This window comes from Panthera uncia, assembly GCF_023721935.1.
Source record: "Panthera uncia isolate 11264 chromosome B2 unlocalized genomic scaffold, Puncia_PCG_1.0 HiC_scaffold_24, whole genome shotgun sequence".
Taxonomy (NCBI): Eukaryota; Metazoa; Chordata; class Mammalia; order Carnivora; family Felidae; genus Panthera; species Panthera uncia.
The window spans coordinates 106,160,377-106,185,523 of record NW_026057580.1 but is presented as its reverse complement, the minus strand read 5'-3'; the positions used below and the strand labels follow the sequence as shown (position 1 = coordinate 106,185,523).

Here is a 25,147-nt window from a genome sequence, read left to right as displayed (position 1 = left end):
TTGTTGAATAAGAAAATACGGTTCTAAAAGTTATACACGACATACGGAACCATGAACTTGTGTAATAGAAAGACTTGAACTGACGGTATAATGTGTTGAAAGATCAGAGTCATGTTTCATTACCAATAGATGGCATACAGGTAAAGAACAGAAGCTAATGAGCAAAAACAATGTTCATAAAGGTTCTAAAAGGTCATAATAGACTAGATAGGTTGTCATAGTAGCAATGGAAGAGAGTAAGTCTCCTCATTTCAACACTTGTGGAAACTTACAATGGGCAAGTGAGTGCAATAGACAAGAAAAAAAATTAGTAAGGAAAAGTTAGAGTGACTAGAATGTGACCAATCACTATCTAACACAAGAAGCAAATAATCAGACGGTCATCTCTTAATTGTTATTAGAAAGACAGCAATTCTAGGCACCATGACATTGGGGCTCTCCTCCCAACTCTGTCACTCACTGGAAAATTGTGTGACTTTAGGCACACAATTTAACCTCCACTGGTTTCGGTTTACCTGAAAATCCTTACCAGTAAAATAACCAATTCACTACTAAAGCTAATTACCTCTCGTTGAATAAAGGGGATTGAAAAATTGTAACACTTTATTTTTGAGTGACAATTTCATCATTATTTATTCTTTCCCTCCAGGGTGGAAATCAAGTAGCTTCATTCTGAATCAACTCCAACTGTGTGGAGTTAACAGAGTGTTCCTTCATTTCTAGATGGTACTTCAATTGAAAAAAAAAAAATCCTGGGGAAACCATCCCCACTGAGTTTGTCAGTGGTATAGAGAAGTGGGTGCAGCTAAATTGGGATTGGATAAGAGCTCTGCCTGAAATGAAGGCATACAACACAGAAGATGGTAAGTATGAGCTGCATTTTTGACAAAATGATACACTGCAGCCTAAAGCTGAGTGGAATTTTCTCATAACAGGCTGCAGGCCAAGCTCTAAATTTTGTGGCTCATACTAACTGTATTGTTTTAAGGGAATATTAGAAATGGTAAGGACCCGCTTTCTAAAATATTAGTGTGTAATTCCTTGGGGCTTCTTCATTCTTAAATTGAATATGGATGTAATAAATATTTCCCCAGGATACCAGAATAAGTAGTATAGAGTCAGAATGCAATTAAGTAGCAGAACGGTGTTTCTCTGTGTCTGTTGCTGTGAATCCATTCCTCTCCCGAGAAAGAGAGAGGAGTTAATGACAGGTGGACCACATGGTTAAGGGAGAAAGGTTTTTCAGGGTATTGTGTGTGTCATGGCCTCATCCCCTATGTTGCAGAATAAGATACATTTCTCTGCTGTGATAAGGTCGTTTGACAACCTTAGAAACTAGAAAAGATAATCAATACTAGGATTCTGGCCAGTGCAGCTCCTATCCCGTTCATATGCCCAAGGTGATGCTGGATAAGCACCTAGATCTAAAACCAAAGAAATAAAAGCTGGGACAACACGTGTTAGAAATAGCAACAGTGTCTTTCATGCTTCCCCAATCAGATTTTGGGTTTTTTAGAGTGTATGAAACACATGTGTTTACTTCTGTTTACTACCGACACCCTCCTGAAATTACATTTAAGTGGTATTTTCTTTTAAGGAATAAACTCACAAAAACAAAGATGATTGTAGAGGAGATGTGAGTAGACAAAGTGTTAGAAACCAAGAGTAAAGAAGTGGTGCAGAAAAGTGGTGACTTAACAGAACAGAAATAGCTGAAAGCTTGGCATGGTGGACACACGATGTGCCATGGATTAGACCCTCCTTTTGGAATGAAAGACATGTTAATCCACCTGCTGGGAGAACTGAGGACAGACAGCCCTCAGCTTTGGGCATAACAGCTGACAGGTCCTGGGGCATTCCACCTTCCCAGGGTATCCTGCAACCAATGACTGACTAACATTGTTATAAAGGCCTGGCCCCCTCACTCAGTTCTGAAGGAGAGTTCCCGCTTAAGCTGGAGGCAAAGGGGGTCTTCACTGGAACTACATTGGTACTGAATTTCTTCCTCTTCTCCACTCCTACCTTCTTCCCTTCCCCAAGAGATAATCTTAAAGGTATTCCCTAATAAGTTTCCCACATGTTGCCCAGGGAAATTAATTTGTGGCAGTTGGTTTTAGAAGTAACTTGAGGAAGTAGATGGTAAACATGGAACTTAGGCTTAGGATCCTTGTCATCCAGAAGGCTAAGAAGACTCCATCACTGGCAGCTGCAACACACGGTCCCTGGCAAAAAGTAGCAATGAGAGTGTTGAAATTTTCATGGGCAGTGAACCTGGATACTATTCCAGCTTGAGATACTGCATTAGCAGCTATAATATACCTGGCAAAGGACAAATATGGAGTCAATTGTGACCATAAAACAATGGAATTGGAATTATTGATAAGTGCCAATGATGATTTTGAGGAAAACATGTAACTAATCACTGAGCATGCATCGTAGGCAAAACAAAGAGCGAAATTCAGAATTCTCCTTTTAGCTCCTAAAGACATTGTTCCCTCCTACACCTGACAGCAAAGCAAGGTGAAGGGTAGATATAGAACTTAATATTAGAATAGAAGAACTTCAACAATCTGAAACACTTGCCTATATGCCAAGGTCAGAGTCCTGGCTGAAAAAGGAAGGAGCCCTGACACTTGGAATGGGATTACTTAGTTTGATGCACTTAAAACTGTTGAATTCCAGGATTCCCCTTAATGCGTGGTGCCAGCAGAAACAAGCACCACTTGTTGAAGTTTAGCACTCCCCTCTTGCTTGAAGGGGATGAAGGTTCTCACGCCTGCAAGAAAGCATGCACTCTCCCACCCCAAGCTTCTGCCTTCTACATCTCCTCTTGATCACGAAGTCAATAAACAGTGCCATGACTCACCCTCACCAGTCAGCTTTCCTGCTTCTCCTAAGGGAGAAATGGGACTGTACTTGGAAGGAAGTTCAGGAATTATCCAATGTGTACATTCAGGAGTCCAGAGAATAAGCCTGAGACTGGATTCTAAATGTACGAGACCAAGATGCACAAATCATAGATTTAGATAAATGAGAGTTTATCACTATGGGGGCATTCTCCCCCATAGGATTTAAACTCCTGCAAGGACCCTGGGAAAAGGTGCATTCAGCTTCCAGGTGGTTCCAAAAAGCATGCAAAGTGACTATCCATGCATGGTGAGAGAAGCAAAATGTGATGGAATTATCCTATGTTCTGGTAATTGTACATCAGAGAATTAATTTTATAGCATGTCACTTAATATCCTGTGATACCTAACATATATTCAGTTCTCAGAAGAGGAAAGCCAGTGGTCAAAAAGAATGGGACAGAATGCTCTATCATACTCGTAAAGACAGAAATGCAAAGTTAAACCACAAGGAAACACCAGTGTGCTCTCAATGAATGGCAACAATTGTACATCTGTGCCAATACCAAACATTGCCAAGGCGCAAAAACAGCACCTAATTCTCAGATGATATTGATTTCGAGAGCATATAGACAATATCTAGGAAATGTGATAACGCATTACCACAAGCAAAGCAATTCAAATCTTAAATGTATACACCATAGCAGAAGTTAGACTACTTTTATATTTGAACCTTTTATCGCCTTAAAATGTATTGAGGATGATGGACATGCAGAATATTCATTTATAAGGATTATATTCATCAATATTTAATGTATTAGATACTATGTGATTCCCATTATGGGACATTCTTGAAAGGATGAACTATAGAGATTTAAGAGCAGAACAATGCTTGCCAGAGATTGTGGGGTGAAGAGGGTGACTGTACAGGAATACCACAGAAAGAAAAAAATATTTAACATATTAGAAATTAAAACAGAAAATTTACAAACACGGTTTAATTTTTAAAAATCAAAACAACAAACCAATCACACTAACACATAATACATTTTTCGTAAAATGACTACATTTTTAAAAACAAAACGATTGAAAGGGAGGCATGGTTTTACAGTTTTGCAAATCTTTTTACTGCCTGTTAATAGAAGACAACTGGAGTTCTCCTACCCACCTTCCACATCGTATTTGTAGTCATAGCACGTGCCGTGTTACCTCTGGAAAACTCCATTCTGCAGTCATGAGACAATGAGCGTGAAAACTATAATTATTGCTTCATAATTAATAACTGACCTCACAGGCCCCAAACCACACTTTGAGCACTATTGCACTCGAGAAACACCCAACTTGTTTATAAGGAAACTTCAAACATATTCATCACAAGATTTTTGAATGAAAGAAAACTGGAAACAACACCAGTATCCGTTCATTTGGAATGCAATGTACCTCTAGTGGTATTCATGTAATAAATATCACTTGACCATTAAAATGAACACCTAGAGATCCAGGCACCTGCATGGACAAATCTCACAAATAAACTTAATGGAAGAGAAAAAGTGGCAGGATGCACACAGTCTGATAAAATTAATATAAAATGTTGAGACATGCAAAGAAAAATCAGATTTTCTGGGCATACATAGATTTGCCTTAAAAGATAGAGAAAAATACCTATGAGGTGGATAAATGAATTCAAGAGAGTTGCCTGTTCTCTCGGGGTTAGTAGAAAGAAACACAGGTGAAGAGGTATACAAAGGGCATTATGATTCGATTTGTTGAATTTCTCATGTTTGGTTATTCTTTTATGGGTTAAGTTAATCTTATTTATTTATACCTTTTGGTTATTCTTTTGTGGGTTAACTTCATCTTATTTATTTATACCTTTCTGCATATTTGAAGTAGTTCATACTTCGGCTAATAATGTTATTATTAATTAATAAAAATAACCCATGAAATTATTAACTGGTGATTAGAATAATTGCTCTGGTAATGTTTACAGTGCGAGTGGTACAGTGGTACAATATGAAAAGGCACAAACTTCCAGTTATAAAGTATATAAGTCATGGGGATGGAATGTAGATTATGGTGAGCACAGTGAAGAATACACAATTCCATATTTGGAAATTGCTAAGAGAGTAGATGTTAAGAGTCCTGGTCACAAGAAAAATACTGTAACATTGTAACTCATCACAAGAAAAAATTTGTAACTATGTATGGTGATGGATGTTAACTAGACTTCGTGTGGTGATAACTTTGCAATATATACAAATACTGAACCATTACGTTGTACGCCTGAAACTCATATAATATTAGAAGTCAATTGTACCTCAATTTTTAAAAATTGGATTAAAAAGTAAAATAGCTACAAAGAGAAATGGCTACAAAGGAAATGGCTACAAAGGAAAAGGGAATTATGTAGGGATTTTTTAAAGTAATATAGGATTAAAGAAGGCATTTATTTTCTTTTAGGCGGGAGTGACCTGAGCAAGGGAGGGACTTGAAAACATGGGGAAGATAAAGATACAGGTAAGAAGTGGAATAATGGAGGGAGCAAGGTGTGTGTGTACTGACGAAAGGGGATAGAATCCACAGCGCAGGAAGAAATGGATCTCAGGAGGAAAGTCAACTTTCACTGGGGATTCTCTTAGGGGGAAAGAAGGATTAGTGTTATTGCAGCTAAGTTTGGTCAGAGATTAAAAGTTATGGAGAGTTCACATTTGATGGATTCTGTTTTTTTTCCTTTTTAAATATAGAATGGGGTAATGGACTGTATCAAATGGAGTATGGAGGACAGGTGGATGCATCCTTTGAAAAAAAGTTGACTTAAAATATTCAATTTTGTAAATAATTATATAGAAGGATTTCTGGTAACTTCCTTTCTGGTGTCCTCTTTGTCTTCCCTATTATTGCAATGAGTGAACTGTCCACGCACCTTCATAAAGCCAGGTCTTCCACACAGTAGGTCCCTTAGCTCCTATCACCTACTCAAGGTTATTCCTCCTGTCGTTATATTCCATACCCTCACATTATCAATTCCCCACATTTACTGTCGCATTCCTGTGTCACCAACAGAATATGTTACCTCTATCTTTGAAGGAAGTCTCTCCCTTTACCTCAAATCCTCTTTTCCTTGTCACTCCTTCCCTGCTATCCCTTAGAGCAAAGCTTATGTGTAGAATCTGAAAAAAGGCAAACCATAGGACCAGAGAATTGGACAGCAGTTTCTAGAGACTTCAGGAGGGTAGGAAGAGGATGGGGAGATGTTGGTCAAAGGGTATAAACTTAACAGTTATAAGATGAATAAGTTCTGGAGACCTAGTGTAGGGCATGGGGATTTCAGTTACTAACACTGTATTGCACACTTGAAATTTGCTAAGGGAGTAGACCTAGAATGTTCTCACCACACACACACACACACACACACACACACAAACACACACACAATGATAACTAGTAAGGCGATATATGTGTTACATTAGCTTGATTGTGATCATCATTTCAGTCTATACATCTGTGAAATCACATTTTACACCTTAAAAAAAATCACATTGTGCAAACTGAAAAATAAAAACAAAACTCAAAAGTGTTGTCCTGACTGCTCTCCTGTGCTCTCTCTCTTTTACCCCAGTCAAGCTTTTGTCCCCAACACACAACTGAAACAGTTCTCACCAAGATCACGAAAGATCTCTTAATTTATTTGTAATCTAGACTTTATCCACTCAACCTCTGTGATCTAATGACACAGCTAAACACTACCTCCTTCCTGGGCTTTCACCTCCTTGCATTCAGAAACACTCCCAACTGGTTCTCTGGCCATTCTTTCTGTGTTTCTTGGTTCCTTCTCATCTCTCCAGTGCCAAAACATTTAAATGTTTCAGAGTTTAGTCCTTGGATTAATTTTCTTCTCTATCTAAACTCATTCTTTAAGTAAATCACAACCAGTCCCATTAAGACATGTAAAATTTTGATATTTTCCTCATGGACTTTTACATTATTTTTATTTTTAAAATGTTGAGTTAAAAGATTCTTTATGTTGATTACTAGGGTTTTGGTGCCCTTCCCTTAAATTCTGCACTGGAAATGAATGCCTTATTCACCTCTTGTCCCAGACTTACTAAATTCTACCTATATTCTAACAACTCACATATTTTTATCCTCTCCCTCCTGAATTCCAGGTCCTTCCATTTAAATATCCTTTTGATGTCACCACCTGCCTGTCTAATACACGATCTCAAGAATTTAGCATAACCAAAATTGACTCTTCTACCGGACCACCAACAAGTTGCTTCAGTATTCCCCATTTTGGTAATTGTCCATAGTTGACCAGTTCCAGGAGTAGGAGGATTCTACTCATTATAGCTGCATTCAGTCAACAGTGTGATATGGTGTTGTTATTCCTCCACATCCATTCATACCCCTTCATTGAACCAGCTTCCATCAGAAAGTACAGTTATTACAGGTCTCTTTATCTCTTTCAATGAAGGGCCTTTAATGCCAGCAACACCCGCTCTCTTTTCATATGCTCATGATTACATTGTTACACCTCCCCTTATCTCCCAATGAGATGTAGATCTCAACATTTGAGGAACTTACAAGGCAAGTAACTCTTCCCCAAATTCTAGGATTTCCAGGTCTCTCTTTTGGTATATATATTGCCATGATACTCTCATGTGCTCTTTCCTAAAAGTCAAAGTGCATTTCATTTTCTGCCATTTTTGATAAAAGTAATTATGCCATTATCAATGACCTAACACATATAAATACATGATTATTTTAAAATTAAAGACCAAATTCAATGATAAACATACTATTTTTAAAAGGTTAAAAACCCTTCTGATTATAAAAGATGAATTGATTTATGTAATTTTCTTTTATTTAAATTTTAATATCAGCAATAGTGTTATGGTCATGAATACCTCCCTTCCTCAGGCCAACCATGGGAGTATTTCACACTCATTCATACATAAAATGAGCTTGTTTAAAAGGGAATGAAACTGATCCATGTTACAGACTCCATCCCTGCATGCTAAATCTCTGGCATGTTACTTTTCTTGCACTGCTATCATTTTACTTGTAAGGCAGAGGTTAGAGAACACGTGATGATTGACTGAGCTTCCCCAGAACAGACTGACCATGTGATTACTTCCCCTGTATAATATGAGTGTCATGGGGAAAGTAAGATACATTAATAGTTCTTTCATCTGAGGATATATTTCTTAGACCCAAAATGTTATATGCGGGTCAGCAGGAATGGTTTTTATTTTGACAATAAGAGCAGTATTTTATTGAAACAATTTTATTTAGTAATTGTCTGAAGATTTTTTTTTCTTCCTTGAAGTGTATTTGTACTTAGGGCGTCTAGCATACAAAACAAACATATTTATCTTCTCTTTGGCTATTTATTCACTCACTCAATGTTCTCAACGTCTTGTGCCCCCATCCCTCAAACTTCACCAATGGTTTCCATTTTACACTAGTTTTCTCTCTCCCCTTCTTTCCCATCTATGCCCACTGCTCACTTTTCTCCTCCAATCTGAGCAGATGTCACAAGAGCCAAGATGATTGTTTAACAACAACAAAAAAAAAACAAAAATAACAAAAACCCTCTTGTTTCAAGAGTCACAAGCAAAAGACATATGTTTACTTAATATCAGTAAATGATAGCAATAGCAGAAGATAACCGGATAGAGCATCACCATCAAATAGACAGAAGAGCTACACCAACTCAAAGGTCCTACCAAAGCACCCAGTTATCAATTTCATCATCTGGCAACATTACAAATTCCCTTTGTGAAACTACTAACTTCTTGACCTGGGTCAGAGACCAATAAAATGATAAACTCCTTCTAGTATCTCTTTATCATTTATGAAAATGTATGGCTGTGAATAAACAAGCTAGCTTAGACTTTTGCAGGCTTGACACCGTTTTTCCAAATGAAGTTGTAACAAAGATGTCCAGAATTTTAAATAAAAACACAATTGTCAGAATTCTGGCAGCATCTAAATGAATGCCCCACAGGCTTCCTGATGAGGTTATAATCTATTGATTGATGACTGTTGAAGCTTTGACTATTGATAATACTATAATGTATTGACATTACCATTTCTGACAGAAATAACTCGAATCTGGTGTTCATACATTTCACTGGAGAGATAAACTTCTTACATAGATTTTTTTATCTCAGTCTCTTGATGGTTCTTTAGACCCTGCATTACCAGTTGAAAGCTCTAAATATTATTCTCTCAGCTGCTAGAACAATTCATTCAAGAATTCAAAGACTTTAACAAATATGTCAGGTACTCTGCAAGGAACTAAAAATAGGACAATAAAAGAATAAACATCAATTTTTATGCAGGGCTTCATAAAATAGAGGAAGATACCAACATTAAAGCCAGAAGAAAGGCTTGCAACTTCAGGGCAGAACTCAACTGAGCACCAAGCAACACTAATGACAGGATATCCAGATATCCATGTCAAAATATGTTTATTTTGTTTTTAAATTTATGGAATTAAGAAAAAATTTTACAACCATCCAGCTAGTAACAAATAACTTATTGACAAAGAAAAATTAAAAACTGAATTGGCCATCTGATGAGTCTTCCACTGTAACAAATAGTAGAACACATTTCAAGTGGGCAATATTTATTGTAAAAATTCAACTTTTAATCTAGCTTTTATTCATGCCTAAGGACATTCTTAGACATGGCCAATGATGCAAAACTTTCCCATGTTTTCTCGTAAATAAAAACCTGTCAATGAAATATTCCACAGAAAACAGAAATTAATAAAAATTATGATCTAAACAAAAATGAAATTATGAAATTTAAAAACAGTGGTCTATGAAATCAGTAAAAGTGAACTAAAGTCTGATAAGTATATTTTAAAATGGTATAAAGCTCAATTCAAATATTAATGTACATCATGAAGGACTTCTATAAAAATTAATGAAAAATAAATTAACTATACAAAAATAAATTAATACTAACATTGACCTGTGTCACAGCTATCTCACAGGGTTATTTGTGAGGATTAAATTTTTTAGTACTTGCGAAGTGCTTAGAGCTATGAATGGCACATACTCAACAATAAGGTAAGCCATGGGGCGCCTGGGTGGCTCAGTCGGTTGAGCGGCCGACTTCGGCTCAGGTCATGATCTCATGGTCAGTGAGTTCAAGCCCCGCGTTGGGCTCTGTGCTGACAGCTCAGAGCCTGGAGCCTGTTTCAGATTCTGTGTCTCCCTCTCTCTGACCCTCCCCCGTTCATGCTCTGTCTCTGTCTGTCTCAAAAATAAATAAACATTAAAAAAAAATTAAAAAAAAAAAAAACAATAAGGTAAGCCATGCTGATTAAATAATGATGATGAGATGATATTATCATTCTTTAATAGCCCAAATCATCTCAATAAATCCAGAATATGAAATGAAAGTATAGGGGAGCAAAATTTGCCCCCTCAAAATGTCTTTGGCATGAATTTGTTTAAGCCAATCATTTCTCAGAAGCAGAAGGCTTGGGAAGAACACTTGACCTTCCTCCAACCTATCTAAAAGAATTTAGATAGTGGAACCGCTCCAGGAAGAGAGCTATCACATAGGTAACTACTGGTATAATATGAACTAGGTATGGTAAACAGGGAGCAACCTAGCAAAATCTGTTAAAATTTCTCTCTACCTCCCATTGTTGTCAAGTGGTCTTGCAAAAACTGTTTACCAAACATGTAGTCTTTATCATCTTCCTGTGAATTGTCTTCCTCCCCTTTGCAGTCTCAGACCCTTAACCCTTAACCCCTTCTCCTTAGCTCTAGATGGCATGTAAGCCTCAAATGCCTGACTGCCCGGAGGCCTCAGAATTTTACAGAACTGCCGTATGTACGTAATTAAATTTGATTTTCTCCTGTTAATCTCTCTCATGTCAATTTAATTCTTAGACCAGCCAAAGAATCTTGAAGGGTAGAGGGAAGGAAAGGTTTTGTCCCCAGCAAAGGGAAGGTAGGGTATTTTACAATCTTTTAGAAGAGATAAGTACTGTTCAATCTCCTTTGGAGATTGGATTAACATTTTTCCTATCCCTAGACAACTCTTTTTCTGGATCTCCAATGTACTCATTCTAGGTGTTTATATTTAATACAGTAATCAACACATCCTTCACTAGGTCACTATCACTCTATTTTCCCCTTTTCTTCCCTTCACGGTGAAAATTCTTAAAAAAGCCATTTTGGAAGGATGTTAGGAAGGACCAATAAATATCATACATTTTACCCCAGAATCCAGAAAAAAAATAAATAATAAGACTGAGCACACTGAGAAGTATCACTTGCATCTTTCACTGCTACTTATTGTCTCTATACTCTACTGGCTTGCTATTCTTAATAAACATTCCCTTTGTATATATTCATTTTATTAATCCATCATAATATTTAAAATAAATAAATGATAAGTGTCCTGCTATTTTGGAAATGCATTTAGTGGCTTGCATAATTATGCTCTTTTCATAATTACCCTCACAGATTTTCTGAAAGGCGTAGAGAATAATTTTATCTACTGAAAATGTTCTTTTCCTCTCCAGTTGAAACTAAATACATGCATATAGCAGAGTTACGTTTACTCCCTGCAAAGTTGCTAATGAACATTTCTGGACTCAAAAAATAACACAATCTCCAACCAAGCATATATTTAAACATTACAGAAGCTTAAAAGAAAAAAATAACAATATATAGCATATACAAACCAAAACTTTTTATACACTTAAAAGAGACGTTTTAATATTTGACAACTTGCATAAAGTCTTAGAAATAAAAAGTTTTGTTTGTTTGTTTGTTTGTTTAAGTATTAGTTAAGAAGGCCATAGACATAGGAACTTCCAACTTTGGCTCTGCTTATTACCAATCATCCTGATAGATTTACTGAGAAATTTATATTCAATTAACATAAATAGAAATCAAAGCACAGATATATAATTAGCCGAGATAATATCTAGAACTACAGTTTTGGTGTGCATTTTGAACCAGCAGCTTAATTGGGGACTTTCTTCCCACTAAAACCCACATATAATCCTTGGAAATTATTAACAGCCTCTGGCTGGCCGTACAGAATTTTAAAAGTCAAGAGAGAAGGAAAGAGAAAGGATTCATTGGCCAATCTACCTAAAAGCCAGGCCACTTCAGCTGACTTGCTAACTAGGTGTGATAAACAAAGAACTACACTGATCCTTCTACACTGATCTCTCAATGTATGAAACACTAGAATATGTCACATGAGCAATATTGTGAAGTTCTGTGTCAAAGACTAGAATTTTTCATGAATGAGAGGACAGAAGGAAAAACAATGAAGTATGTGGCCCTAATGGCAAACAGAGACACTAATCCCCATAGAAAAACTGCATAATACAAAATTGTCCAGGAAAACAACTTGTCCTTTTTTCCATTCTCTGAGCCCTTAGGCTCAGGTTGTTATCATAGCAAAGATTTCTCAGTTTATGCTGTTATCCAAGGCTTTATCAATGAAATTAAGCCTGTAATAATAATATCACCTGCTTCTCTTAAAATTTTCTTCCCAATGTAAATACATATAATCAAGAAGTTCATGGTTTGTGTTCAGAGATTTCTTTCATCCCTTGCTTCTTCCTTCCACTTAAAGTCAACAAACATCTTTGTCTCCTCAATGAACCAGCTAACGGTGATTTGGATCTAAGATTCAAGAACGAATAGTGAATATGGAAAGAAAGTGTGGCCAAGGTGGTCTTTGAGGTAAGGATACATGGGAAATAACTCAATAAGTAGAAGGTCAGTAAGTTTTGTTTCCAAGGGAACTCCTGATGGGAAGGGCTTATTGAAAAGTAGAGCAAAGACAGAAACAAGAGGAGAATAAGGGTAGATTTATTCCAAAGGCTGTTTTTTTTCCTCTCTAATTATTTTCAAATTTTTGGTGAAGGCAGCTATCTGGAACAGCTGGTTTACCACCCCTGAATTTTGTTTCAACAAAACCTCATAAAAGGGGCATGGAGATGAATGTTCCAAGTAGTCATTTTATAGTGTTCCAAAATTACATGAGCTGCCAAAGAAAATTAGGTGAAATAAAAAAATAAAATTAAAAGTATATTTTAGAAAGCTGAAGAGCAACAAAGAAATCTACATGGCATACGGAAAAGCAGAAACCATAAACAAAAGTTTCATACAAACCACAAACTAAAGGAATTCAGAGAATCAATTGACGTTATGTGAGGCAAAGAGGATGTTAACCCCAAATCAAAGAACTGTCCTCCCAAATAGATGTTCCCATTTGAAACTAAAGCAAAAAATCTGTTTCAACTACATTCTTTGATATAAATGACACCATAAGATATCTAGACACCAAATACAATAAAAGGTGTATAATATAAAGCATACAGCATACTCAAAGTAGCATTTCAATCAATTCTAACAAGTAAAATAAAGAATTTAGAAAAACAAAATTTACTAGGTAATACTAGGTACTAGGTAGTATTTTGAAAAATATATTTTGGGGTGCCAGTGGCTCAGTCAGTTGAACGTCTGACTCTTGATTACAGCTCAGGTCATGATCTCACAGTTCATTGGATCAAGCCCCACATCAGCACTAAATAAATAAATAAATAAATAAACAAAATTAAAACATATACACATTAAAAATTAAAATATATATACATATATATGATATATAGATACAGTATATATATCTTGAAATCTAGACCTGGTTTTAAAGCTAACCTAACAGAAGCATTGAGTCATATTTAGAACTTGCTTAAATCATGAACGATTAAGCATAGACCACATTTAGCTCTGTTGTGCTAGTCTATAATAAAACTCTAGACAATTAATATCTTATCCAGTTTAATGTAATGTCTACACGAGAGAATCTTGGTAGAAAGCATATTAGTTAAATGTGCTTATCTATCTAAAATAATTGGATGATGCAGTTTACAAGTTTAAAGATTTAAAAGCTAATTTTCAGCAAGTGAGTTAGACTTACACTAAATTTTTCCAAGTCATGGAATAAATAAAACCAAATGAGATTTCTATGAAACTTACTATTACTCATTTTAAGGCCCCCTTTCATTTACACCAAAATTAAACATTGTTCCAAATGGTTTTTTAAATTGATATCTGAATATTACTATATTTATCTAGTAGCAATCTTAAAAATGATCACAATATCTTATCCACACAGTGTTGCTATGCTCTATGTATTGTTCTCCTAAATTTAATCCAAACAGCTACCCCAGAAAGCAGGTATTACTGCTATTCCCCTTTCCAAGACAAAGAAGCTGAGGTTCTGAGAAGTGAAGTGATTTGCCTAAAAAACACACAGCTGGGATTCAAATACAGGCCAAAGCTCCACAGAGACTGATGCCTTAATCATTTCATTCTATGAACGGCCTCCCCAGTGATATTGAATGAAGAATAAAGATTAAGTAAATTGTAGGGGACCATCCATCCTTTCCAGAGATACTGAATTTTTCTCTTCATACTTAGCTTGGGACTAGATCTGAAATACTTAATAATCATCATTATTTTGCACATTCTTTGTACCCAAATGACTACTTCTAAATTGTCTCGCAATCCTGAGCCTATGCACTCTACACAAATTCCTCTCTGTTTCTGTTTCTCCCTCCCTCTCTCTTTTTTAAACACCACTGATGGACTAGGGTGTATCTAGTGAAGAACATCTTATGATATATGTAGCATATGCACTAATTGATTATTGATAATTGATTATGATTTGGTTATGTACAAAGGACCTCAAACAGAACGGCCAAGGGAGGACATTTAATAGAATTAAATGTCAGCGACTCCTGAATTATTGTTTCTGCCCATTGGGAATCTGCTTTTAGTTGAGACTCCAATAAAAAAGGCACTCTTCCCACCAAAACTTCTCATCAAAAGTGATTCCTGTATTATGATAACATAAAGAACACATCCTTAGAAAAGAACATTATCCTTAGAAAAAAAGAATATTGGTTCAAAACAAAGCAGAAAGAGAGAGAAAGAAATCAAGAGAACTCTAAAGGTAAGTAAGAAAAAAACAAGAACGGTATCAAACAAGCAAAATCTTTTTTCTCTGGGGTATTTAGATACGTGTAGTGCAGCCAACACATTACCAAACACTATATACCAGAGAGTCACAGAAGAGAACACACAAATGGACTCTAAGAATATAAAAAGTTGTTCAATCTCAGAGGTAATCAGAGGAAAGACTGATGAAAACACAGATCACTGCTAGGTCAAAAATACCAACTGGATGTTTAGCCTCCCCCTCTTCTCTTGCCCAGTTAGCTCTCTTTCCTCAAGGGATAAATGTCCTTTGATTCATCTGCATCTTTCTTTTTGAGCTCTTGCTCCCCTTCAAAAGTCTAGAAATCTCTGAGTATTAATCACGTTTATGAATGAAGTCCCTGGTTGCTGTACAGAGTTGGGTTGGACCAGTTTTGTTTCTGTTATATAAGCCTGTGTCCTGTTTTCCCAATGGCCCAACTGCACTAAAGGACACAGAAGGTGAACTCTGTGTATATGGAAAAGGGACAGCTTAGCTGCAAATGGCAGGGACAGGCCTTGAATTGCGTTTTTCGGGAAAACTGCAAGAAGTCACACGCAGATATCTCACTGGGGAATGCTCTTGGGAGATACAGCTGGAAGGAAGTGAACATGGCCTCAATGAGCAGAAACAGAAGCTGATTGACAATGCTGTGGCCGATCCTACCAGGAGCTATTGAACTGGGATGGCCCTTCAAAGTTGTCCCAAATTGAGGCACACACTCCTGGTACAGCAAGTTTTCTTTAAGTATGGCAAAAAGACTATGCCTTTTAAATTTTGCCTTGGATCATCAGTGAACCATCATTGTTCTAAATACATGAATCAAACACACTCGGCAACTGCTTCCCAATTCATAGTCCTTATATAGTTAATCCTTTCCATCATACTTCTCAAGTACTGGAGACACTGAGCATCAGCCAGTGAATGCCCTCCAATTACACATTCCATGTTACCACTGGTGAATATTTTAACAACATGCCAGAGCTACCCATAATCCTATTTTCCACCAATAATTGCCAGACAGCTGATAAAAGACCCAACACTAAAATTCTATGTAATGTCTGTTTCCTATACCAATCCTGAGACCAAATAGCTTGGCATAGTTTCCATGGTGATAGACCCAGAGGTATGAAGTGTTCAGGAGTGGTCTTAAAATAGAGACTATAAAAAGTGAAGAAGGAAGGATGGGACCCCGGAAAGAGCTGGCCCTCAGTGGGGTTGTAAATGAAACCTTAGTTGATCCTATGGGAAGCTCCGGAGCTCTGTTTGACCCTCCAAAGTAGTCCCAAGTTGAAGCAAGATGGCTCAAACATTTTACTTCTGTACCAACCACTTATTATCCTTCTGGATCCTCTGCCAGGGGTTAAAACTTCGGGTGGTGCATTTCTCTGTTTCTGAGAGCCGTTCCCTGAGAAGAATAGAGTGGTGACTTTTAAGAAACCAATATTCTCAGTGGCTCAGGGATGGGTGCATTGGCCCCAAGGAGGGAACCTAGGGGGAAATACAATAAACCACAGATACACAAGTGGAAATTTGAGGAGTTTTGACATGAATACCTCATGGAAAGGATTGCCACAATCAAGATAATTAACACATCAATCAACCTCAATAGTTTTCACACGCCCTTTTGCAATTTCATCTCCTGCCCCTACCCCAGCCCCAGGCAATCACTGACAGGATTTCTGACACCATGGATTAGTTTTTACTTCCTATAATTTTATATAAATGGAATCGTACAGTTTGTACTCTTTTTGTCTTGCTTCTTTAACTCAACATAAGGATTGTGAGTTGCATCTATTCTGTTGCATTTATCCACGATCCATTCCTTTTTTTGCTGAGTGGTATTACACGGCATGGATATATCACAGCTTTTTTATTCATTCTCTCACTGATGGACATTGGGTTGTTTCCAGTTCTTGGCTATTACAAATAAAACTACTGTGGACATGCATATCCACATTTTCGTATAAAGGCAGGCTTTCTTTCCCCTTAAGTAAATACATAGAGGTGGAATGCCTAGGGGGCAAATGCTAAGTGAAAATTTAACTTTTTATGAAGCTGCCAAACTATTTTCCAAGTGGTTGTATCATCTCACATTATGCCCAGCAGTGTATGAGAACCACTTGGTAAACATCTTCACCAAGACTTGGTGTTGGTAAACCTCTTCATTGTAGCCATTCATTCTACTGAGAGTATAGTCGTATATTGTTGTGGTTTTAATTTGTATTTCCCTAATTATTAATGATGTTGAGCATTTTCTAGGTGTTTATTTGCCATTAAGAAATAGATATACCTGAAAAAATGTTCAACATCATCTGTGTGTACACAGACACACACACAGACACGCACACACACTAGTCAAATAGTCCAAATCTTTTGCCCATTTTCATTGGATTTTTTGTCTTATTGAATTATCATAGTTCACTACATATTATAGATAAAATTCCTTTGTTGGCTAAATATTTTGGAAATATTTTCCCCCACGTGATAGCTTTGCCTTTCCATTTGCAAAGATCCCTTAAAGAATAAAAGTATTTAATTTTGATGAAGTCCAATATATAGTCTTTTCCATCAATTTACATCATATTTAAGAAATCTTTGTCAAACCTAGAATCGCTATATCCTTCTGGGTTTGTCTACAGATTTTATAGTTTTTAGCTATTATTTTTAGGGCAACAACTCATTTTGGGTTAGTTTTTATATAAAGTCTGAGGTCAGGGTTGAGGTTAACATTTTAACATATGGCTGTAAAATTGTTTCAACACCATTTGTTGAAAAAAATTTCCTTTCCCCCCATTGAATTGCTTTGGCACCTTTCCTGTGTCTTTGCATGCTTGGTAATTTTTATTGGATGCCATATATTTTGAATTTTAACTCCTGAATGATGGATGTTTTTGTATTACTACAAATATTTTTCAGCTGGGTTCTAAAATGTAGTTAAATGACTTGGAATGTGTCTGATCCCTTCATGTCTTATTTATAATGTTCGATGGGACCAGGGAAGCCTTTAGTAGAGGGCTAATTTTTCCCCATTCTTGAGGCAAGAACTTTCTGTGTGTTCCACCCAGAACCCTATGAAGTATGTTTTCCCTCTTGGGTAGGAAAACAAATTCGTGCTGGCTCTGTATGAGACCAAGAATCAATGCTTTTGCTTCTTTTCAGTATTTCTTTCTCTTGCCTCCACACACGTGCTAATCAGTACTCAGCAAAGAAGTACTCAGCCCTGGGCAGATCTATAGATTCTTGCTCTCTCAGTGGGCTCCACCTTGGTTTGCCTTCCTGCTCTGTAGTCAGTAAACTGGGTGGTCAGTCGAGATAATCATAGGCTTCACCTCATTTATGTCTCCTCCCTCAGTAATCCTATACTACTTGATGTCCAGTTTCTGAAAAACTTGTCAAAAAAATTTTTTTTCAGATGGGAGGGTAACTCTGGCTCCTGTCACTCCATCTTGGTCAGAATAAGAAACGTACTACAGGCTTTCAACACATTTTAAAGGAAACCTTGCCACTACAAGTCAGGTGGTTCATTTTCTTTAGTGTGGTAATTCTCAAAATATAACGGGAAGCAGAAAAATCACTTGAGAAACTTGTTTAAAATACATATTCTAATGTGTTGCCCCAGAATCTCAATGGAGTAGCTCTTGAATGGAATACACTCTCTGGATTTTTAGTAAGTTGCTACAAGTGTGATACTGATATTGAATTTTTTTTTAATTTTTTTTTAACGTTTATTTATTTTTGAGACAGAGAGAGACAGAGCATGAATGGGGGAGGGGCAGAGAGAGAGGGAGGCACAGAATCGGAAGCAGCTCCAGGCTCCGAGCCGTCAGCACAGAGCACGACGCGGGGCTCGAACCCACGGACCGCGAGATCGTGACCTGAGCCGAAGTCGGCCGCTCAACCGACTGAGCCACCCAGGCGCCCCACTGATACTGAATTTTTAATAGCTCTGATACAAGGGGTTAGAAGGTCACAATTTGAGAAATTTGCTTCTGTGATTATTCTTCCAGGGTAACTTGGGCAACGATAACTCAGCTGCATGCCTGAGGTAGGAAGAGCAGAGACTTTGCCACTATTTGTGTTGTTGACCCTTTGGTTATCACTATTATAGCACCCTTTCCCCCTCCAACCCTTAATGCCTTCTTATCCAGAATTTGGAGTCTCTCCATAGCTGAGCAGGGCGAAAAGGGCTTTCATGTGCAATCTAGCCATATTCTGTGTTTGCTCCATATTGCTGTCTCAGCTTTAGATTGTCACAATCCCGTCTTCTCTCTATCTTTCAGAAATTTTTCAAAATCTTTGGGTTGTTAATGACCTTTGTCTCATTCTCAGATTGCTAGGAATCCATCTCTTTATAAATATTTCATTGTCATTTTAATTTAATATGTCAGGGAATAGAGTAAGGATAGATTCAATTTGCAATCTTCAAATGGAAGACATGATTTTTAAATGGCATTGGAAGTAATCTCTTAAATGGAGTGGTCTCTTATTCTTTGAGGAAGGGAATTTCTATACATTTCCACCAAGGTAAATCTTGTATAGTCTTAATAATAATATTTGCATTTTCTCCAGTGATGAAATCACTTTCTAATATTTTTTTATTTATCACTTAATTTCATCCTTTGGTCATGTCTTTTACAAGGATCAGAATTATTGGCAAATTTTACTAAGGTCGGTTAAATGACTTACTGAAAGTCACACAGGCAAAATAAAATTCCAGGCTTTCTGAATTTTAAGATCATTAAGTCTTACTCGTATGCTCTGTTTGTTTTTTGTTGTTCATGTTGTTAAAATCATCTTAATTATAAAAGTATGTATTGCTGCTAAAGTCCATATTGCTGCAAAACTTTGAGGATGAGTAAAACTAAATAAGTTTATTGGGAATTTTGATTTATCCTATTGATATTAATATCTTAATGTGTTGTCCTATAGTGACTACTAGTTGCTAGGCACTGGTGTAAGTGACTCTTGTAAATCAGCTCTTCATCTTCACAAGAACACCATGAAGCATGCAGCATTATTCCTGAAATTTTACTAACGGAGAAACTGAGGTACAGAACAGTTCAGGTTACATGGTTAGAAATTGTAAAAGCTCACACCCAAAATCTAGAAATTTTGCTCAAAACGCTGTGCTTTTAGCTACTATACTCCACTGCCTCTTATACTGAAGAATTCTCTGTATTTAATCTAAGAAATCCTTTATTAGTTGATCAGTTCAATATTATAAACACTGTCAGAGGACATTTTAAGCAGTCTGCTGCACAAAAACACAATTTCACAGAACCTCTGATCGTTCTCTTTAGTGACATTAACCAACTCTGATTTTTGCAGCCACCATCGATTTCAATCATCATCTTCTCACTGGGGAGTGAAGTATTAGGTTTGCATATTAATCTCTATTGCAAGAGACCTTCTATTAGAATCTTAAATTGACTTAGCAATAAAAACAAAATATAAAAGTCTACCTAGGAAATCACTATTTCAATATTTTTGTGGTTTAAAAGTGGTCTTGTGTGTATTTAAGTATGATTGTTTACCTTATCCTTTGATTTTTATTCCACCTCCCCTTTTTAATCAGCTTTGACTTTCTAACTGCTATGTCTCCAATGCAGTAGTTAACAGGTGACATTATGAGGACCAACTTTAAAGAATCATTTAATGATTTTTTTTTTTTTGCTTTCTGAAGAAACAGTTTTATTGAGATATAATTTATAGACCATACCGTTCACCCACATAAGTTGGAAAACTGGCAGCTTTTACTAATGCACAACTTTGTGCCTCCATCATGGCAATCAATTTTAGGACACTTTCATTACCCCATAAAGGGGAATGCACTCCTTAGCCATTTTCTCCTTCAGTCTCCCTCATTACCCTTCTGAGCCTTAGGCAACCACCGATCTACTCCATTTTTATAGATTTCCCCATTCTGGACATTTCATGTAAATGGGATAATACAACATGAAGTCCCCTGTGACTGGTTTCTCTCACTTAGCATTTTATTTTTGAAGCTCATTTAGGTCATCATGTACAAGCACTTCATTATTATTTTTGCTGAATAATATTCTCTCATAAAAAACACACCACATCTGATTTATCCACAAATCATATGATAGACATTTGCGTTGTTTCCACCTTTTCTCTTTCTTTGTTTTGTTTTTGTTTTTGTTTTTGACCGAGCTACCTAGGTGCCCCTCTTGTGTCATTCTTAATATTCTCCTTTACAAGTTTTTTTTTTTTTTGCTGCAGATTCTCATCATGTAAGTAATAACTATAAACAGAATTGGATGGATGCCCTTTCACCATTCTCCCCAGAATCAAAATTCCCTGTGTCTCCCTCCCTCCTTCCAACCCCAGGCCCCTCTCCCCCACTCTCCTTTTTTTTATTATTATTTAAATTCAAGTTAGTTAACATATGCATGACTGCATATTTTCAAATTTCCAAGTATACCCATCTCATTATTTTGGTCCCTAACAACAAAATACAGAAGCATCTGTTTGTTCTTTAATGTTACTATTTGACAATAGGAAGAAGTAATTTTTCCAGGAATTAATGGAAAACTAAACTTACTCTAGCTTTTGTAAGAAAACACTGCTCTTCAGAAATATAATAATTGGTTATTTTTAAAACTAAAAATAATACTATTGTAAACTGTCAGAAATTCAAAATAGCAATTAAAAAATTGTTTACGTTTATTTATTTATGTTGGGAGAGAGAGAGAGAGAGAGAGAGAGCACCAGTAGGGGGAGGGGCAGAAAGAAAGAGAGACAATTCCAAACAGGCTCCCCACCATCAACACAGAGCCCAATGGGGGGCTCGAACTCAAACTGTAAGATCATGACCCAAGCTGTGATCAAGAGTTGGAAACTTACCCGACTGAGCCGCCCAGGCGCCCCTCAAGATACCAATTTAATTATAAGCTCAAAGTTTTTGTTTGTTTATTTAGGATCATTATTAACCAGCCATTTTTACATTTGAGATCATCTTTTAGACGGCATTTAAGGAAAGAGGACTGCACTCTGAGTCAGAAAACATGAATGTGTTCTTAGCTAATTATCATCAGTGAAATGAAAAAGAAAATTGCATTAGAATACCTCTCATCTCTATCCCTAAAAAGTTATAAAAATATAATTTATATACTATAGTACTATGTAATAATATTGCCTACTATATAATCAGCCAGCTAACTGTAAAATAAGGAATAAAATATAGATGTAGAAGAAAGATAACTGATTAAGATTCCTAGATCCAGTTCCATCCAGCTCTCATGATATTACCTTTAAAAGTCATATAAGGTGTCTGGGCCTCAGTTTTGTCATCTGTAAAATGGCCAAAAAGATTGGCCCATATCCCTTCCAGCTCTCAAAATCATTCATTTTGAGACACTGGGTTACTTCTCTCAGATTGAATCTCTACTGATTTGGACAAGGTTAAATATTTGAGTACTTTTGAACTCAGAAATGATTTAGAAAGCAGAACTGTTCATACAATTATACACCTCTTGAAACTTCTTTTCTGGTAGATCACATTGTGAGCCAGAATTGGCATCCACCAGATGGCACTATGCCATCGTCATGGGACAGGCCAGCCCTTAAGTGCAGGTACTCATCACCTCTCAATCAACAATCTTAATCATTTGCAGTAATTAACAGTGCCACACTTTTTTTCTTTGTAATTATAAGATGATCTCCATACTTTATAATTTGAATAATTATGTTCCACTTTATTCTTCTTTCTGTGTCAGGTGGATAAAAGCTGAAGAGGGAGTTTGCTGGTTCTAACTCTTGAGCAAATGACAGAGACAGAGGTGATGAAGTTATCCATTCTCTGATAGAATGACGAGTCATTCTCAAGAAGACTGCTGAATCCAATGGCGAGGCTGTGAACTCTATGAAGGCAAGAACAATGCCTGTTCATGTTTGTATCCCCAAGACCTCCCTTATTAGGAGATACCTAATAAATCTGTTGAATGGATTAGGAACAAAATATAGGATCAGTGAACACAAGAGGTGGAAGAATGTAGAGATAGTAATCTGTAGAAATTCTGTAGTATTCGTTGCTTCAATTTTTCCAAGAAAAGTTTGCAGCAATGTGATCATCTGAGAATGAAGATGAGGGAGGAGGTGTTAGAGAAGTACAGAGGGCAGAGAAGTTGTAAAATGTTCCTAGGAGATGTGAGAATGAATGAACTGTACTGCAGTAACATGGTTTGATTGCTGACCAGTTTTGAGAATACTCTGAATCTTGGGGCACTTGGGTGGCTCACTCGGTTAAGCGTCTGACACAAGTCATGATCTCCCAGTTTGGTTCCTGGGTTTGAGCCCCACATTGGGCTCCACACTGACAGTGCAGAGCTGTTTGGGGTTCTCTCCCCTCCACCATCCCCACCAATCCTCTGCATTCTCTGTCTCTCAAAATAAATAAATAAACTTTTAGAAACAAATAAATAGGGGCACCTGGGTGACTCAGTCGGTTAAGCATCCAACTTCAGCTCAGGCCATGATCTCACGATTCATGGGTTCAAGCCCCACATTGGGCTCTGTGCTGACAGCCCAGAGCTTGGAGCCTGCTTTGGATTCTGTGTCTCCCTCTCTCTCTGCCCCTCCCCCATTTGCATTCTGTCTGTCTGTCTCTCTCTCAAAAATGTACATTAAAAACAAACTTAAAATAAATAAAATAAATAAACAAACAAACAATAAGGTGAATTTATCTCCAATTGTATGCATGGGTCCAGGCACGGTGTATAAAAAGCCTATAATACAGTTGTGTATAAGATTTATCAGGAAAGATTCAGAGAGCAGGATGGGGACAAGGGAGTAAGCTTATAGGAATGATTGTAATGGTGGATCATGGAGTTTAAAGTGAGTAAAGAGGAGAGAATGCCAAGGAATGAAAATGAGGGAGTATTAATGAATTAGAAATCCTGGTTGGCTTGCAGGATTGTTGGAGCACTGGATGAAGTCAGACGAAATGATAGGTGGTGGTAGTGAGCATGAGGCATACGTAATTATGAAGAGATTGCAGTTACTGGCAATGACAGGCTCTAGGGTTTGACCACTAGAGTTAGAATAGACTGATGGGCAAGATTATTGAAGGAAACAAGTCATAGAAAGTAAGAAGCAAAGTGCCTGAAAGTATTATCTCAATGTATCTTTATTTTTTTTTTAAACATTTTTTATTGAGAGACAGAGAGACACAGAGCGTGAGCAGGGTAGGGGCAGAGAGAGGGGGAGACATAGAATCTGAAGTAGGCTCCAGGCTCTGAGCTGTCAGCACAGAGCACGACGCGGGGCTCGAACTCACAGACTGCAAGATCATGACCTGAGCCGAAGTCATTGGCCCAACCAACTGAGCCACCCAGGGGCCCCAATGTATCTTTAAATCAGTAGGAAGAAAGTCGGGAGAAATGTTAGAGTGACAGTCAACAAAAATAAAGAAGAATAAGACAAGGGCCTCTTAGATGACACTAAATATGTTGATGATATGATATTCAAAGGTAGAGAATTTTAGGTAGGAGGGAGGGATCATGGTTTGAAAACAACCGTAAGGAATTAAGAATATTGCCCATAGGTAAAATACAAAGTCATCACTTCAAAGGGCTGTAAGAAAAGCAAGATAATCAGACAAGATCTAGATTTCTGTTCGAACAAGAAGCTGAAAGAATCTTACAGGGTGAGCATGTAGCATGTAGAAGTTAAGGAAGACTGTACATGAGATTTTGTCAATGATGAGCCACAATAGTCAAAGGGAACAGTGGAAAAGGTTTCAGAATTTGTGAAGTGATGGGGGAAAGGAGCAGAACAGTGGATAGAAGAACTTTATTGGGATTAGTATAAGAGCTAAGGGATGGCACAGGGGTGATGAATATAAAACAAGAAAAAAGGATGTAATAATGCTTATAAATCCTTATGGGTTAAAGACATCATAGCAAGGAGGCTCTGGATTTGGAAACAAAGGAAAGAGTAGGTTATAGGGCTCCTGTTGACTTCTGCTGATGGGTGGCAGTGAGATCTATAGATCTTATTGTGGGTTTGGTCCCACAGTATGAAACCCTGTTGACCCACACCAGAGGGAATAGACGCTTCCTCCCTGGGGTTTACTTTTGACACCTGTTAGGAGAGAGGTAACCCAAAACACAAGTGCACAGTTGCTGCTCTGAAGCCTGATAATGAAATTAAAGCTTCTCAGGAAGTCACCTGTTACTCTGCACAGATAGGAGTCCACTCAGCACTGATGATGGCTATAGAATATCTAGACGAGGTACATA

The 25,147-nt window shown here is 37.1% G+C and overlaps 1 long non-coding RNA gene across 5 annotated transcripts; it reads left to right on the top strand.

The window, feature by feature from the left end:
- Nucleotides 1-236: 236 nt before the first annotated feature.
- Nucleotides 237-22,847, top strand: LOC125938147 (uncharacterized). 5 transcript variants are annotated; one of them, XR_007462630.1, is made up of 4 exons: nucleotides 237-281; nucleotides 5,307-5,363; nucleotides 10,634-10,703; nucleotides 12,471-12,569. It is a non-coding gene; the product is annotated as an uncharacterized LOC125938147 (long non-coding RNA). The 5 variants fall into 5 exon arrangements; XR_007462627.1 differs by lacking the exon at nucleotides 237-281 and adding an exon at nucleotides 656-863; XR_007462629.1 differs by lacking the exons at nucleotides 10,634-10,703; nucleotides 12,471-12,569 and adding an exon at nucleotides 22,625-22,847.
- The last annotated feature ends 2,300 nt before the right edge of the window (nucleotides 22,848-25,147 follow it).